Source organism: Setaria viridis, chromosome 2 (assembly GCF_005286985.2).
Source record: "Setaria viridis chromosome 2, Setaria_viridis_v4.0, whole genome shotgun sequence".
Taxonomy (NCBI): domain Eukaryota; kingdom Viridiplantae; phylum Streptophyta; class Magnoliopsida; order Poales; family Poaceae; genus Setaria; species Setaria viridis.
This window is the reverse complement of record NC_048264.2, coordinates 10,285,589-10,305,066: the sequence shown is the minus strand read 5'-3', so window position 1 is coordinate 10,305,066 and position 19,478 is coordinate 10,285,589. Positions and strand designations below refer to the sequence as shown.

Here is a 19,478-nt window from a genome sequence, read left to right as displayed (position 1 = left end):
GCTACGACTCCTTCGACCTTCCGTGTCAAATTATTATTCGTTTTAACTTTTCTATATACATAACGTTTGCTACATATCTAAACATAGAGTTCATCTAAATGCATATTAAAGTATATGTATCTAGAAAATTCAAAACGAACAGTAATTTGAGACGGAGGGAGTACATATACAAAGTATATATGTCACGCTCGAATCATTCGACTAATAAAGCAATATGACAGCCAATGTTAGTATTTTTTCCTTTTTTCTTCTTCCTATAAGGTGGACCGCAGCGTGTTTTTTTTTCCATCTTCGTGGGTACCAAGAGTCCAACAAACACAACTTGACTAGAAAATAATCCCATAGCGAATGCATTCGCAAGGGTACCACTGTAGCCCATTGGCGACTGCAGGTGTCGGGTTGGATTGGGTTGGGCTTCTACATTTGACCATTTTAAACCTCGAGAAAAATTGGAAACATGTGGGAAAATCTGAGCCCGACGATGTACTTGGTGGGCTTGCTGCCTAGAATATATATTAACTAATGTTCCTTTATCGTGTTTGTCCATCTTTGCTTTAGTAAAAGAGAAGGAATATTTGCTCTAAATATGTTTATCTATGAATAAGCAGCACGATCCTAATTGCATGCGCTAGTTACAGGCTGGATCCGTACACAATTAGAGGTGAATTTAGGGTAGGGATGGGGGCTTACGCCCCCCTTCATTTGTCCAACTCCAATGAGGAGTAGCCAATAGGTGGAGGAGAAAGTTTTTTTGGAATAAGGAAGGAGAAAGTTAGAATTAAGATTGAAGAAGAACAACAACAAGAAGAGCATCTATAACATCTACTAATCCCTTTTTTCCTTGTAATCACACAACCATTTGTCCGCCATATAGAGATTGTCTTTCCTTTATTTATCCCAGTGCAGAAAAATGGTTTGTAGTGGGTTTAAAGCCCATTTCAAATTTTGCTTCACACATGAGACTGCTCATTCCTCATCCTCAGAGTCTCTGTCGGGCATGCACCCCAGGCCCACGAGTAGACCTTGGACGGCCCACTAAGGGATGTACTCGGATGAGACCAGGACAAGGATAGGCGTATCCTACTCGGACTAGTCAAGTATGCATAAGGAAAACTACTCGGGCCATACTGAGTAGAACTCTGTAATAGTACTCGACTAAGACTCAGACTTGTAACCCTGCCCTCCCGTGTATATAAGGGCAGGCAGGGACCCCTTCAAACAGAACAACTCTAGATCATCCAAGATCAATACAAACCAACACACAGGACGTAGGGTATTACGCGATCTAGCGGCCTGAACCTGTCTAAATCATGTTCCTTGCGTCATCATTGATTCCTTAATTCTCGATGATCCTTACTGCATAAAAGACCACCAAGAGTACCCCCTAGGCGGGTTGCCGGTCTAAAACACCGATAGCTGGCACGCCAGGTAGGGGAACTCGTCGAGTTTCTCAGCGCGAATTCAATGGCAACAGTTGTCATCAAACCCGTCTTCATCATTGAAGCTGGCGCAACCTTCGTTTTCGAATCCTGGCTCTGCATTGCCAATGGCTCGGGTTCGTTCTAGCAATAGATCGTCAAGGCTCAGGAGAAGAAATCAGAAGATCTGATTAGAAAAAACCAAGATTTCAAAGTCAACAAGTTCGAGTTCGACTACGCGTCGGACTCGACTTCGCTTCGGACTAGTCGGTCCCAGTCACTCCCCAACTCAGCTTCGACTCCAAAACGGTTTCCGCACGAACTCCGCAATGCAGCCGAAGTCCACCAGGGTTTTCTTACTCGAATCCAACTCAAACTCGGGCACGACGAAGACGACGACTTCGACTCGGATTATCCACCAGAACTACCACTATCTGGTCCGGCCCAAGGACTGGTAATAACTTCAACGTCACAAGGCAGATTCGTACATTGGCCAGGCTTGAGACCATCTTCTCTTGCCCACGACTACAACTCACGCCTTGTCGCTCATATAAACAACCTCCCGTATCAGGAGGGTGTCCCACTCACTTCCAATTGTGAGGAAAGTTCCACAGAGATTGCAACATCAAGCTCCGGAAGCTACTACCCGGACAGGGAAGTCCTTGTTATCACTCAAAATAACAACCCGGGTACTAGCCAGAATAGAACCCCCAGGCGATCAGCACAGCTCGACAACATTTCAGAAGATGAGTCTACAACTGACGCTCCTCACAACGAAACCTCCGAGCAACGGAACCAAAGAAGGATACACAACGCTACTCGAGCCGAGCAACGACAGTCCATGGCTACAAATATTCCCATTACAAACCTTGAAAGGGCTTTCGACGCAGTTCAGGCTCAAGAGCACAATACTCCACTTGCGGCAATCGCCTCAATCAATCTTTTAACGACGTTGATGCCTCGATACAGTGACAACGAAGCCACAGCTCAACTCGTGCAGCGCAGCAACAGACTAATCGCACAACTCGCGGAGCAAGCCTACAAACTACTCGATAAAGAATCACCAATTCCGTCTGTTCCACGCATCACAGCTCACCAAGAAGGCAGCAGGGGAGCTGCAGCCAACAACGATGCCCCAAGAAACGACAATGAATTCGTCAATCAGCGTCAGCAACACAGCCAAGGCCCAAGCAAACACAAGGCCCCAGCACGCAATAAGGATGTTGGAGAGGCTAGCTGCACCAACTCGGTAAAAAGTATTCGCCCTACTCGGAAGAATCACAAAATGTCAAACTTCAGTGATCTACGAGAAATCCTCAACAGTCGGCACGAGCGAGAAGTCGACAACTACAACCACTTTCCTGCTTTCACAAATCGGGTAATGAAGATAAAACTACCCGAGAAGTTTAAGCCAACGGGAATCACCAAGTACGACGACAAGCAAGATCCTATTCAATGGCTACGATGCTACTCCTTGGCAGTTCAGGCAGCTGGGGGCAATAACGACACCAAAGTCATCCACTTCCCCATATGCATGGAACCCGCACCATTGACCTAGCTTGAGTCAATCAAACCCAAGTCAATCGACTCTTGGGTAGACTTGACCAAGGCTTTCACCAACAACTTCGCCGGCTCCATGGCTAGATCAGGCAACAAGATTGACTTAAGTCAAATTAAGCAAAAAGAAGGTGAGACCTTACGCGACTACTTGCGCTGATTCTTCAAAAAGAAGGCAACTATAGTTGACATTTCAGAAACAGACGTCATCGAGTGCTTCCAGAACGGACTCTACAATCGACGGACATACCAAGACTTTGGTCGCCGACGGCCAGCTAATGTCAAAGGCCTCAAAGTTATGGTGCAATAGTGGGCAGATGAAGAAGACAAAGAGTGAGAACGGTTCGGCTCCCACCGCAACCGTGGGCGCGACAACAATAACAATGACCAGGATAGAGCCCGGCACAACGATACTCGAAACAATTTCTCGAGTAATCACAATCGCAAAAGGAAGCCCAACAATACTGTTGCTGCCATGACCAACTCCGGGAAAAAGGGATCCCGCAAAAATGATGAAGGGCCAACCTTCACCGAACTACTCAAAAAGCAGTGCCCATGGCACCCGACTAGCAAGCACTCACCAATAGACTGCTACAGCATGTGCCGAGTAATGAAATACTTACCCGCACCACCACCCCCTGAAGAGTACACCAAGAAAAAGGATAAAGGCAAGAACAAAGTCCACAACGACGAAGAAGAAGAGGCCGACTTCCAGACTGCCTCCAAAACTGTCAATGTCATCTTTGGTGGAATCCCAGGCACCGCATCCAAGCGAGCCAATAACCTGGTACTCAGGGAAATTATGGCCATCGAACCAACAGATCCAACACCGCTAAAGTGGTCAGAAGTACCCATTTCCTTCAGCAGAAAGGACCAATGGACCAAGTTCTCAGAACCAGGACGGTTCCCCCTAGTACTCGATCCGGTTGTGGCAAGCTCAAAGTTAACGAAAGTACTCATCGACGGCGGAAGTGGGCTTAACGTCATTTTCGCCAAGACATTGAGAAAGATGTGCCTCGACGTTACAGAAATGCTTACTCCAACAGATTCACCCTTCTACAACATCATACCTGGAAACGCAGCTATACCACTAGGACAAGTCGTCCTTCCAATTACCTTTGGAACTAAGGAACACTACCGCACCGAGTACATCAGATTTGAAGTCGCAGACTTCGGGACATCTTACCACGTCATACTCGGAAGACCAGCACTCGCCAAGTTCATGGGCATACCACACTATGTTTACTTGGTACTCAAAATGCCAGGCCCCAAGGGAGAGGGAGAACTAACGCTATGAGGAGATCTCCGGCGGTCCTACGACTGCGACACCGAAGCCGTGGAGATCGCTGCGACTTCTCAGGCACCCAGCCCCATGCAACAAGTCTTCACAGCTTCAAAGAAGCTCCATCCAACTAAACTCGAGATCCCAGAAAACAAGTCGGGGTCTACAAAGGTGAAACCCGCCAGCGAGCAAGACTTCAAACCAGTCGACCTCCAGACGGGCGACCCTTCCAAGACAGCCCTGATCGGAACAGGGCTAGATCCCAAATAGGAATCCGCGCTCGTCAGTTTCCTTCGGGCTAACCACGATATCTTCGCTTGGAAACCGACTGACATGCCAAGCGTGCCCAAGGAGCTGATCGAGCACTCTCTAAATGTTGATCCCAAAGCTACCCCAAAACGGCAGCGACTTCGCAGATTCGCTCAAGACAGACGAGAAGCAATCAAGAAAGAGTGGGCTAAGCTACTTGCGGCAGGGTTCATCAAAGAATTATTTCACCCTGAATGGCTAGCAAATCCTGTACTCATGCGTAAGAAAAACAACAAGTGGAGGATGTGCATCGACTACACTAACCTCAACAAGCACTGTCCAAAAGACCCTTTCGTACTACCTAGGATCGACCAAGTGGTCGACTCCACCGCTGGATGCGCTTTACTATGTTTTCTCGACTGCTACTCCGGCTATCATCAGATAAGCCTCAAGGAAGAAGATCAAGCCAAAACAGCTTTCATCATGCCTTTCGGAGCTTTCTGCTACAAAACAATGTCCTTTGGACTAAAAAATGCAGGGGCAACTTATCAACGAGCCATACATATGTGCTTTGAAAAGCAACTTCACCGCAATGTTGAAGCTTATGTTGACGACGTAGTCGTCAAAACAAGAAACCAGGAGGAACTCATCGCTGATCTGGAGGAAACTTTCTCCAGTCTACGAGCTTTTCGATGGAAAATCAATCCTACTAAATGAGTCTTCGGAGTACCTTCTGGCAAGCTACTTGGGTTCATCATTAGCCATCGCGGCATTGAGGCCAACCCGGAGAAAATATCTGCCATCACAAACATACAAGCACCTGCTAGCATCAAGGATGTGTAGAAACTCATAGGCTGCATGGCCGCTCTCAACCGGTTCATCTCGAGACTTGGAGAACGGGGACTACCCTTCTTTAGGCTTCTCAAACGCCAGGACAAGTTCAAATGGATGGAAGAGGTAGACAAGGCACTGACACAACTCAAATTTTTTTTGTCAAAGCCTACTGTACTCACCGCTCCTTCTCCGAACGAAGACTTGCTCCTATACATATCAGCTACTACTCATGTCGTCAGCACGACAATAGTAGTCGAACGGTCTGAACCGGGCCATGCTTACAAGGTCCAACGACCTATCTACTTCGTCAGCGAAGTACTCTCGGACTCCAAAAGTCGGTATTCACCGATACAAAAGCTCTTATACACAATACTGCTCACCTCCCAGAAACCGCGCCATTATTTTCAGGAGCACAACATCACAGTCATCTCTGACTTCCCGCTCGGCGAAATCCTGCACAACAGAGACGCCACGGGTAGAATCTCCAAATGGCAGTTGAACTCGGAGCCCTCACCTTGGACTTCAAGCCAAGGACAGCTATCAAATCCTAAGCTTTGGTCGACTTCGTGGTTGAATGGACTGAAAACCAAGTACCAACACCAGTTGAGCGGCCGGAGCATTGGGTAATGTACTTCGACGGGTCCCTCAAACTTGAAGGGGCCGACGCAGGTGTACTCCTCATCTCCCCCAAGGGAGACCAGCTCAAATACGTACTGCAAATCTTCTGGGAGGCATCTAACAACGAAGCCGAGTACGAAGCACTGCTACACGGCCTTCGCCTTGCAACGTCCCTCGGCATCAAAACACTACTGGTGTACGGCGACTCACTAGTCGTTATAAATTAGGTCAATGACGAGTGGGACCGAAACAAAGATAACATGGACGCTTACTGCAAAGAAGTCCGTAAGCTGGAAAACAAGTTCTCAGGATTGGAATTTCATCACATCATCCGCGACAACAACGTAGCCGCCGACGTCTTATCCAAAATGGGCTCAACTCGTGCAGAGGTTCCAACAGGAATTTTCATACACGAACTGCACAAGCCGTCCATACCTGAACAAGTTACACCGCCAGTGGTCCAGACTACTGACGTCACTCGAGCAGTCATGATGATAGAAGTCGACTGGAGGACACCCTTCGTCGACTACATCAAAGATCACAAGCTATCATCTAACAAAAATCAAGCTGAACAAATCTCCCGGCGAGTAAAAAATTACGTTCTAGTCGGAGACAAGCTCTACAGGAAAGGTGCATCATCCGGGGTACTCATGAAGTGCGTTACCCGGGAGGATGGCCAAGCAATCTTAGAGGAAATTCACAAAGGAATCTGTGGCAACCACGCCTCTTCGCGGACAATAGTTGTCAAGGCTTTCAGAGCAGGCTTCTATTGGCCAATGGCTTTGGCCGACGCTAAACAACTGGTTCAAAAGTGCAAAGGATGTCAATTCTTTACCAAATAGCAGCATGTACCGGCCTACAAGCTAGTCACAATACCTCCAATATGGCCATTTGCCTGCTGGGGGCTCAACATGATAGGGCCATTACCAACTGCGCTAGGAGGATTCAACCGAGTCCTCGTGGCAATCGACAAATTCACCAAGTGGATCGAGGTCAAACCAGTTACTTGCCGCAAGGCAGATCGAGTCCTCGACTTCTTGGATGAAATCATACACCGCTATGGTTTTCCCAACAGGATTATCACAGACCTAGGGTCAAACTTCAACAATCACGACTTTTGGGAATACTGCGAGAATAGCGGCATCGACATCCACTATGTCTCGGTCGCTCACCCGCGAGCCAATGGACAAGTCAAGCGTGCTAATGGTATGATACTCGACGCCCTCAAGAAAAGACTACATGACGTTGATAACTCCAAAGGCGGCAAATGGCTTAAAGAGTTACCCAATGCTCTGTGGGGACTACGTACCCAACCATGCAAGACTACTGGGCTCTCGCCCTACTTTCTCGTGTGTGGCTCATAAGCCATACTACCCGTTGACATCATGTGGCAATCACCCTCAGTCGAACAATATGACGAAGAGCTGGCAGAAGAAACAAGGCGAACAGATCTAGACAGTCTAGAAAAAGCAAGATGTGCAGCATTAGTGCAATCTGCCAGATACCTTGACGGTTTAAGGTGTTACCACGACCGTAACGTCAAGGAACGATCTTTCAACCTGGGTGATATGGTCCTCAAGCGAATCCAAGACACAACAGGGTTGCATAAACTCAATTCACCATGGGAGGGTCCCTACATCGTATCAAAGGTTACGAGACCTAGATCTTACAGACTGCAAGAGCTTTCTGGAGAACAAGTACCAAACTCTTGGAACATAGAACATTTTGTCGCTACTACCCATAGCAGTACCCGAGTAATCGCTTCAAGGCAAAAACTCATGCTGACTACTCGAGCTACCAGCTCGACTACCAACATCAAGATACATTAATCTTGACTCAAGATTATCAACTCCACTGCCATCACGGCCCCGGTACAAAGGTTCAACAGAGTAACTCTTTACTCAGGACCGAAGATACATCAACAGGTTACATACGAGTAAAAGTACTCGAAATACAAAAAAACTACACGCAACTACCTACTGGCGGACTGCATTTAAGCCCCAGGCTTTTGCTATATCACAAGGCCACTCAGGTCTGCCGACTACAATGGGGAGGGCCTACACGCAAGGAAGCTGCACAAAACGCAACCATGCATCGCCGCTGCCTTGACATCGGCAACGATGAATCCTGCGCATCGCGCCTAGAGGGAACCAAGGCTGCTCTTTTGCTAGCCTTGCGGAGCCAACCCACTCTACGGCCACACCTCCACCTCTAAGAGAGCGGGATAAAGACTGCGGCACTCATCACCCATCACTCGTGAGTTCCAGCGCATACTCCACTGGATCACAAGCTGCAAGATGAGGCGCGCATTGAATCCTCCTGCGAGGATTCTTCTAGCATCGCGGCTATCCCTACGAGCGCAGGAGTCTGTGGAGGGAAGGTGGCCTCAATCTACGAGGAATCTTCTAGCACCGGTGCACTCTTTGACGGCTCTCTACACTCAAACAATAACAACCGAAGGCAATCCATGGCTACTCAGAAAATTGGTTCGGGTCGACCTCCAGGGGATCTATTTATAGCCAAGCGCTACAACTACCGCCCACCCAAGAGTTACTATGCACCCGTGATCAATGAGTCTGACGACCTCTGACTCTGCCCACGTGAAAGCATTCATGCCACAAAGGACAAAAACAGTACAGTACACCTGTGCACCCTCAAAAGCAGAGTACTTGACAGCATTGCAACTCAGAACTACTCTGGCCAAGCACGGCCTGGGCTCGAGGCCTTGGAAAGGTCCAACCCTCTGCTCAGGGGTCGGGCGTATCCGACCCCGGGACCAAGGCTCGGGCGAGGCGGGGTACTTTCCTCAAAGGGTCGGGCGCATCCGACCCTGGGACCAAGGGTCGGGCGCATCCGACCCTGGGACCCAGGGTCGAGCGAGGCGGAGTTCCCCCCTTTAGGGGTCAGGCTTAGCCGATCCCGCAACTTTAGGTCGGGCGGTATGGAGTAAACTACTCCTCACCCACATCAAGTCAACTACTTCAAGCAACAAAAGAGAACTAGCATTCATTTTTCAGAATATCGTTCAAAGTACTCGAAACAACTACAAGGGTACATAAAAAGTTCAAGGCTCCTCCGAAGAGACAAACTCAAACATTTTCGACGCGATAGGCTCCGCCTCTTCGAGGTACTGCGCATATGCTTCTTCCGTGCAGTTGCGAGCCACGCCGTCACTAGCTGCAGCCAAGTCCGTCCTCGGGTAGTATGACTTCACCACAACAAGGACGTGTTTGCAAACAGCCTTGCAGAGACCTGCCACTTTACTCGGGGCAGCCCTCACTCACTCGACTAGCGACTAAGGTCCCGTGCCCTCTTCCACGGGGGCTATGGCATTCACCAAGTCTTGAGCTGCCTCAGTCAACTTTTGGAGTTCGCCTCAGAGTCTTCCCATGGTCTGGGCATGATCTCTGCATGCCACCATGGTCATGGCAAGCATCACGCCATTCTGCATCTTCCTGTCTCGCTGATGCTCGCAAGCAGCCTGTGCTTCAGATAGCGCAGCTCAAAGACGTTCAGCTTCATCAGCCACTCGATCGTGCGCATTTCTCTAGTCTAGGACTTGACTCCTCGCGGCAGCCTCTTGCCTCTTGAGTTCTGCAAAAACAGACAAGTTCAACCACAGCCGACTACAATCGGACATACTCGGAATATGCAAAGTACTCACCTTGATACTTTTTGTTCAGAGACTTGTAGCGACTCTCCAGTTTTTGCTGCAAGACTTCGTGATCCGACCGTTCCATAGCAAAAGACTTCGCTCCAACCTCGTGAACCCTCAAGGCTTCTGTAAGCCGAGCACATTCCTGCTCCAATTGATGACTTCGTTCCTGAAAGGTCCAAGTGTGCAAAGCAATGCGATCAGTTAAAAGCCTCAGTTACTCTCTATGTAACAAAGCACAGGAAATTCACCTGGAAGCTTCGGAAAACATCGACGACCCTCTGGAACTCTGAGTCGGATGGCAAGCTGAGTACTGGTCTCTGAGTGCTCTCCGCAAGATGAGGAGTCGCACCCAAAGTGGCACCTAAAACATGTATCATCAGTTACCTGATTACCACGGCTACAATACGGGGATTACAAATATATACCTGGAGCAGTTGCCTCCTTGGATCTTTCCACACCCACTACAGCCAGAGCTCCGCCAGTGGATGTTGATAAAGAAGCACTTCCTGAACCTGAAGCGGCGGTGGGGCCCTCCACCGAGTGGATGACTTCTTGAAGCATTGACATAGTAGCTCCAAGGCGATCGACGTCGACTTTAGGTACTTCATCAACAATCAAGTCTTCCGGGGGAGCAGATAAAGTAGTTGGGGGATCCAACTCTACCCCTATCTCTACAAGGATAGTTTCCTCTGCGTCTCTGCATCGATACGTCATTACACGACTTCAAGACAACTTAAAGATATACTCCAGACAAGCAAGCTCACCGAGTTGAGCGTGGCGGAAATTGCACACGTTTCTTCTCGGCAACAGGTGGCCGAGTACTCGGCGCCGTAGGAACAGCTGCCGGCGATGTCTTCTCACCAAGACCTGGGAATCAAAAGTCAAGACTACAATACTACTCCGATAAACGAAACTAGTCGGGACAGAAAGCTTACCACTGGCGATTACACTGGACTGCAAGGAACCAGTAGCGACTACTAGCGACACCTGCTTCGCAATGCCCGCTACTCCGGCGGGCAACCCCAAGATTGCCTGGTCAGTAACTGGCAGTGTGGTAGCTGGCGGAGCCTGTGCGGTCAGCTTGGGTGCTACTCCAGCGTTCGTTGACGGCACTCTCTCTGGTACCCCCTCAACAGATGCAATACCGACACCGGGTCGGTGACGACTACTTCTCCGGAAGCAGCCTCGTCATCACCAAGTGTTGTATCAGCAGCCTTTTGAACAAGACAAAGTAGTCACAAAGATTGCAAGTTCAAATTCCTCAGCTACAATCGAGTACACGACTACATACCTTGGTACCCCGAGACTTCTTAGGAGTTGAAGCAGACTTAGTCGCAGACATTTTGCGGACTACTCTTCGTTTCTTCACAGGAGGGGAGGGCTCGTCCTCCGATTCCTCAACAATTTCCTCTTCTTCTTCCGACTGCGCCAAGTAGCCAGCAAGAACTCGAGACTACAAAACAACAAGTCGATATTAACAACAAATATCACACAAGTCAAAAAGTACAAGTCAGGTGCAAGGACATACCACTTCTGGCTCATACTAGGCATCGTACTGCTGGAGAGCTGCAGGGATCACTGGTACTCCCTGGTAGTTCCTGAAGAACTTAGCCACTAGCGCCTCCACATCATCATCAGATATATCCTCATTGGACATACGCGATGGATCATTAAGACCTGTGTACTCACTCCCTGGGTGAGTACGTTTCTGAAGCGGCTGGACTCTTCTCTTCAGAAAACTGGACGCCACATTAATTCCAGTAAGACCGAGTGCCTTCAACTCGGTAATCTGCTGCATCAAGTGGTCAAGTTCCGGGGTGTTTTCAGGTTCGCTCACCCATTTCTCTGCATGCTTCAGCGCGTGGCCAGTAACTACAGGCAAGCGAGGATCATGGTTCCCGATGTAGAACTACCTTTTCTTCCACTCCCCATGGGAGTCAGTCAAGTTGTACTCAATATACGCGCCCGAGTTCCTGAGTTGGATTCCGGCACCTCCGAAGACTTCTGTCCTTTGTGCACTTGGCTGTGGCTTACAGCAGAACAACTTCCTAAACAACTCAAGGCTCGGAGGAACTCCCAAGTAAACCTCACAGAGGTGCACGGAAATGAACATATGTAGCACATCATTGGGGTTCAAATGAACAAGTTGGAGCTTGTAGTACTCGAGGATACCTCTGAAGAAGTTGGAGCTGGGCACCGCCAACCCTCTCTCCACAAAGTGGGCAAGCATCACCGTCTCGCTAGGGTGCTCTTCAAATTGCCATGCATTTGGAAAAGCTGGGCGCCACTCGAGTATCTCCTTCGTCTGCAGAAGCTTGGCATCGACTAGCGCTTGCACGGCTTCCTCCTTCATCACTGAATGCTGCCACGTTGCTCCAGGCGGGGGTGGCGCAGTCTGATTCGTCGGTCCCACCTTCGGCGCTGGCAGCACCAGTTCTTTCCCCTTTTTGGACTTCACCTTGCTCGCCGCCGGAGCTTGCCCTGGATCTTTTCGGGTTTCTTGCCCATCTTCTTGGTGCGCATCCGCCGATTCCAACCTCAGCAAAAGGCACTCACTCTCGGATCTCTCTCAAGGAGCAGCAATGGCGGTAGTGGCACTTGGCAATCGCGACGGTGAAAAATGCGGAGCAGAGGCGCAGGGAAGGAAGAAAAACAGATCTGATTACAGCAGAGCGTAAACCTAACCGAAAGGGGGGCCTCCAGTTTTATCTCCACCACCTCCAGATTCCAAGTGTCAGTTACGCAACGGACGGATTTTAAGCGGATTAATTGCCTTAAACACCCAACAGCTGCTCTTTTCAACGGGTTGCTGACCACTTCAACGACAGAAATCGCCTAAGTGTCGGGGGCTGCGGGTACCGTACCTGATGGTCAGATTTTTCTCTTTCAAGATGTCCAAGGGTAAAATAGGAAAAAAGTAGGATTGACCCTAAGCCTGACTCTTCGACTCAACCTAAGGCTCGGGGGCTACTCCATATGGAGTGCGATTGACATCGCATTACCATATAAAAATTCTTGGAACAGAAACAACTCGAAGGAACAAGAGTACCTTCCAGCCACGCGACAGTACTCGAGCACTTTGGTCCGCAACCTCTACGACAAACTACTCGGATAGTGTCCGCAGTACCCAAGACTGTGACGCGCGACTACAAAGTACTCGGGGGCTTGTCGGGTATGCACCCCAGGCCCACGAGTAGACCTTGGACGGCCCACTAAGGGATGTACTCGGATGAGACCAGGACAAGGGATAGGCGTATCCTACTCAGACTAGTCAAGTATGCATATGGAAAACTACTCGGGCCATACCAAGTAGAACTCTATAATAGTACTCAACTAAGACTCAGACTTGTAACCCTGCCCTCCCATGTATATAAGGGCGGACAGGGACCCCCCTCAAATAGAACAACTCTAGATCATCCAAGATCAATACAAACCAACACACAGGACGTAGGGTATTATGCGATCTAGCGGCCCGAACCTGTCTAAATCGTGTTCCTTGCGTCACCATTGATTCCTTGATTCTCGACGATCCTTACCGCATAAAAGACCACCTAAGGTACCCCCTAGGCGGGTTGCCGGTCTAAAACACTGACAATCTCCACAGCTAAATGCGTGTCAAAGGATGACTGTGGAGGTACCCCTCTGATGAGTTCGCGGTGATATGAACAAAAGAGGCGAGCAGTACACTAATTAAACTATTGAAGATCTGAGCTCGGGAAAGCTAAGTTGAGCAAGGATCGGGCTGATGCTGATGTGAAATAATGTATTACTCTCTCCGTCTCAAATTGTAGGTCGTTTTGACTTTTCTAATTTTATAGATTTTATTATATATAGACATACATTTAAGTGTACAATAAAATATATGAAAAAAATTAAAAAGATCTATAATTTAGATAGAAAAAGTATAATAAATTTCCCAACGCCAACTACTTGTCAATGAAAGTGCGGCGCACCGTATTAAAGTGATCCCGTCGTTTTAAACCTCGGCGAGCCGATGCCCGTGGTGGTGCTGCGACCGCCTTCCCACTCACTGGTTGCCGAATGTACCGCAGCATATCTACCGCCGGTGGCCGCAGCGGGTCAACCTCGTCGTGCAGCATGTATTTTTTTGGCCTGGTTTGGTTACTTTGCTTATTTTTAAGCACCCGTCACATCGAATGTTTAGACACTAATTAGGAGTATTAAACATAGACTATTTACAAAATCGATTACATAAGTGGAGGCTAAACGGCGAGACGAATCTATTAAGCCTAATTAGTCCATGATTTGACAATGTGTTGCTACAGTAAACATTTGCTAATGATGGATTAATTAGTCTTAATAGATTCGTCTCGCCGTTTAGCCTTCACTTATGTAATGGGTTTTGTAAATAGTCTATGTTTAATACCCCTATTGGTGTCTAAACATTTGATGTGACACGTGCTTAAAAATAAGCAAAGGAACCAAACAGGCCCTTTGTCCACCACCACCGGCAGCTGCTGGCATGGTACGGCCCAAATCCCCTCTTTGTACCAGCCCAATCCATCGGGAGAAAACAAAACAAACGCCTAACGACTGACTATAAATGAGCCTGCACATTTCTCTATACTCTAAAAAAATCAAAGAGGCGACGAAGGGCATGTTTGGTTAGCATTGCTTATAAATAAGCAACTTATAAATAAGCAAATAAGTTGCTTATAACCCAAACACTCTTGCTTATAGAGTTGCTTATAAGTTGCTTATGCATAAGCAAATAAGCAAGTTTGGAGCTGCTTATTTTGCTTATGGGGTGCTCTTTACCCCCCTACCCTCCCCCACTTTTCTCTCTCTCCCCCGTCTGCCATCCTCCCCCAGATCCCCTTCTCTCTGGTTCTCCCACCCCGGCGCCGCGCCCGATCTCTGCCCGCCGCTCCCTCCCCGCCGCCGCCGCCGGCCTCCGCGCGCCGCTCACGCGATGGCCCGCCGCTCCCGGCCCGCCTCCAGCGCCGGCCTCCTCGCGCAGCTCCCGCCCAGCCGCCGCCGGGGGACTCGGCGCGCCGCACCCGCCCCGGCCCGCCGCTTCCGCCCCGCCTCCGCCGTCATCCTCCACACGCCGCTCCCGCCCTGGTTTGTCTCTCCCTCCCTGCCAACGCCGCAAGGTTCCGCGCGCGGCTCCCGCCCCGCCCCGGCCCTCCACTCCCGCCTCGGCCCGCCGCTCCCGGCCCGTTGCCCGCCTCCGTGCCCCACCGCCCGCCTTCGCGCCCAGCCGCCCGCCGCTAAGCTCCTACCCTCGTTTCTCTCTCGCCCTCGTCCGCACTCTCTCCGCCCGATCCCCTTCCTCCCTTCCCCCCTCCGCACTGTTTTTCCCCAGATCCCCTTTCTCTCTGTGTTCCTCTTCCCCGGCGCCGCCGCCCCTGCGCCGTCCCTCCGTCGGCGCCCCCGGCAGTGAATCTTCTGCGGTCGTTCTACTCCCTCCGCCCCTGCGCCATCCCTGAAATCATGGACGGTTACCGTGATTTCTTTTCGCAGGGGGCCTCATCCTCGGCAGGTCCATCCTTCCGTCAACCCCATGTCGTCCCCAACCCCGATGAGTTGGAGCTACTATCTCAATGGCCTGAGCAACCACGTACAGCACCTACTGTTTCTGCGGGGAGGGTTGGGATGGAGAATCTCGATCTAAACTCGCAGCAAGAAGATTTCCCCTACATCGAAGAGTACTCGACGTTACTCGATCGTGGAAGAGGCCGTGCCGATGGCGGGAGAGCAGCCTCGTTTCAACCTCCCCGTCAAAGTGCAAGTGGTATTCCAATTGGACGGGGAAGGAGTGCTGGACGAGGTTCTGGTCGTGCCCGTGGAAGAAGTGTCAGCGCATCACATTCGCCGCCCGCAGGTTGGTGTAACTGTTTGGTCCTGTACTTCTTTTTGCATAAGTAGCTTATATGGATAAGGATCATATATTTCTTCTTTGTTAGCCTATCAGTCAAATATGATCGCTGAATTTGTAGTAGTTTAGTTCAATTGCCATTCTTATGTACAAAATAGTATTGGTTGGCACCCCCTGTACTTAATTCTGTTTGTTTCTAAAAGACTGCTAGTATGACTAAGATTGCTGTAATCTGAAGCAATTCTTATCCTAGTTTTCATGTGCACTACGTCGTTTTGATAACCTGTGAGCTTTTGAATTACTTGATGGATTGCCTGGCATTGAATAACATGGTTTGCAGGAAGTGGTACTGGATACTTCAGTTTTTAGATGATATGTTGGTCCTGACCATTTAGGGGAAGTGGTACTGGATACTTCAGTTTTAGATGATATGTTGGTCCTGACCATTTAGGGGAAGTGGTACTGGATACTTCAGTTTTAGATGATATGTTGGTCCTGACCATTTAGGCTTGGGCCTTTTTCCTGTTTCTGTTTGTTTGGGCTTGGGCCTTTTTCCTGTTTCTGTTAGGTGAAGGGCTGAGGTGTTGCTTTATTTAATTCTCTTGTGCTATATTCTGAGTTAGTTATTTCTAAGCTTGTTATCTCTGAATTTGTTAAGTACGATAAATTTATTTCTGAGTTATTTATTTTCAACACTGTAGGGGCAAGTCCTCCCCTCCGTCAATCATTAAGGGGGAGGTTATCTCAATTTAGAGGCGTCAGACGTGGTGCCTCTAAATCGGGTGCAACACACTGTCCATCGTTCACCAACATGGTGGATGATGAAGATATTGATGACGAAGATGTTGACTCTTTTCCTTCTGTAAGGACTCTTATCTCAGCTAGTTATGTGTGAACATGTGTGTTGCATAAGTACATTTTGAGCTATATGTTTCTTTCCATGTTATGTGTTAGAACAAGTATGACAAGGCGAATTGGAGCGCAGAAAACACCGGTATTTTTTGTGAACTCTGTGTTGAGCAAATGAGGCTAGGAAATAGCCCAGGTGGGAAGATTAACTCTAGGGGTTATAAAGAAATTGCATGAAAATTCAACGAGAGGACAGGCCTGAACCATGCTCCCAAACAATTCAGAAATAGATGGACAACATGCAAGAAACTTTATGAATTCTATAAGTTTGCAATGTCACAGTCAGGACTAGGTAGGAAACCAAATGGTGCCATTCTAGCTGCCGACCAATGGTGGGAGGACAACATTAAGGTATTACGGTTTCCTAAACAAATATAAAACCCAGGTTATATGTTTGTGACAGGTTCTAATTGCTGTTTCATTTTGTGTTACAGGGTTACAGTTCAGAGTGCCTGTTATTTTCAAGATATATGCCAGACTATGTTGATGACTTACAAGAGATGTACCAGAAGGTGGTAGTGGATGGAAATTCGTCTACCATTGCAGGAAATGTAGCTGAGGAAGGTATTGACCTTGAGAAAGAGGTGATTGATTTACTAGAAGATGATGTTATGTTACCAGATGATGGACCTGAAGACTGCGCTAGCCCACTGAGAAATAGCAGTCGAAAGAGGAGTTCTAGCACAAAAGACACCGCATGTAGTCCGCCAAAGAAGGGGAAAAATCAGTTTCTAAACATATTCAAAGGCCTAGTGCACACAATGAAAGCTGACAGCTCTGAGGACTCCGAGGCAATAAAGCTGAAGCAGAGGGACATGGAGTTAAGGCTGAAGCAGAGGGAGATGGAGATGAAGCAGAGGGCAATGGAGATGGAGTACAGGAGGAAAAATGAGGAAATGGAAGGTTATGAGATAGATGAATGCATCAATATGGCAAGAGAATGTGGAGCTGAAGATGGTACAGAGGAATTTTTCATAGCAATTGAGTTGTTTAGGGACAGATACAACCGGAAAATTTTCTCCAAGATTAAAACAAATGAGGCAAGGTTGACTTGGCTACAAATGAACATCACGAGGAACAAGTGAAGATACTGAGCACTAGTTACTTGAGTTGCTTGAGGCGAACTTTTAAATAAATTGTGAAATATTTGAACTGTATTGATTTGCGAACCTTTGTTATGTGTGAACCCTCGTTATATGTGAACCCTCGTTATGTGTGGCATTTGATCTAGTTGTCATTCCATTTCTGTGCCCTCTATTACATTTACGATAAGTTTTATGTGTCATGTCCTGTTATGTGTGAGCCACTTTAGTTTATTTTTTGAGTAGTGAACATGAACTCTGATGAATTTTATTTTGTTTGTACAGATTCTTCCTTTTCACAATTCTTCGTCTTCTGATTCCGAAGAAGAATTGCTGCTTAGAAGGAAGAAGAGGAGGAGGCAACTTGCTACTATTTGTGCAGCTTTCGGTATGTACTATTACACCACATACCTAGACAAAGCTAAATATAGGATTGCAAACCAAACTGGTTATGAATGGGTTGTTAGTACATTACAGAATAGGACATCTTGCTACAACATGTTTAGGATGAATAGAGATGTGTTTGATAGTCTACACAATATCCTAGTCCAATCATATGGGTTGAAGTCAACAAGGAGGATGACATCAGTAGAGGCTTTAGCTATGTTTTTGTGGATTTGTGGTGCTCCTCAAAGCATGAGGCAAGCTGAGGATCGTTTTGTTAGGTCCACTGAAACTTGCAGTAGAAAGTTTGAGAAGGTATTGCATAGTCTGTGCAAGCTAGCAGGTGATATCGTTAAACCAGTTGACCCAACATTTAGTACTGTGCATCGTAGACTGCAGTCACCACGGTTCTCCCCCTACTTTGATAATTGCATTGGAGCAATAGATGGAACACATGTGCCTGTTATTGTGCCAGTGGACAAGGTTGTCCAACATACGGGCCGACATGGGTACACCAGCTAGAATGTCTTAGCAATATGTGATTTCGACATGAGATTTACGTTTGTTGTCGCCGGATGGCCTGGATCGGTGCATGACATGAGAGTCTTCAAAGATGCATTGATCAAGTACGGCGACAAGTTTCCTTATCCTCCAGAAGGTTCTTCCCTATTCTATGTTCCCATAGTAGTCACATTGTCTATCTATTGGTTGAGTATAACACGAAAATTAATTATTGTGCAGGGAAATTTTATTTGGTGGACTCTGGGTACCCAAACAGACCGGGATACCTGGCACCATACAAGGGTATGAAATATCATATCCCAGAGTTTCGACAAGGACCACTCCCTAGAGGTAAAAAAGAGCTTTTCAATTATGCCCATTCATCACTAAGGAATGTGATTGAGAGGTCTTTTGGAGTTTTGAAAAACAAATGGCGTATTTTGCATGATTTACCGGCATATCCAATGGCAAAGCAAAGCAACATAATTATCGCTTGCATGGCAATTCATAACTTCATTAGAGAGAGTACACTTGCTGATGTGGACTTTGAGAGGGCGGATAACGATGAATCCTATGTGGCGCCTTCGGACGCATCGTCGTCACAAAACAATGCTGATACTAGTCAACATGGGGACAAAGATCAAGACATGAACCAATTTAGGGATTGGATTGCCGATGGACTCTCCAATAGATCTTAGCTTCCTTTGTTTTGTAACGATGTTACTTGTACAATGTTGAACAACATTTGATTTGAATAATAAATTTGGCTCCCAGCACCGTGGCAGCCAAATGAAAGCCGGAAAAAAAAAATTAACCTCCCATATGGCTACTGAATTGGCGCAAAAAAATGAACCTCCCTGGAGCAGATTCTGGCGCCAATTCCATCTTCCCTCTCTGGCGCACACGGTAAAAAATTCTGGCGCCAAGGCTCTGGCACCAAGTCTCCTTCTGGTGCCTAGGAGATCTCCTTCTGGCGCCAAGGCCAGGAGCTAGGTTGGCGCCAATTTTGCTCTGGCGCTAGGGACCAGGAGGGTAAGAGCAGTATTAATTAGGGGTAGAGGTAAATGGGGTGGACCAGGGGTAAATGTGTCAATACCACTCTCATTTATTGCAAATAAGCAACTCAAACCAAACACCTAGACTT

The 19,478-nt window shown here is 47.9% G+C and overlaps 1 pseudogene; it reads left to right on the top strand.

Annotated features, from left to right (window-relative positions):
* Window positions 1–17,836: 17,836 nt before the first annotated feature.
* LOC140221817 (protein ALP1-like) lies at window positions 17,837–19,032 on the top strand (annotated as a pseudogene).
* The last annotated feature ends 446 nt before the right edge of the window (window positions 19,033–19,478 follow it).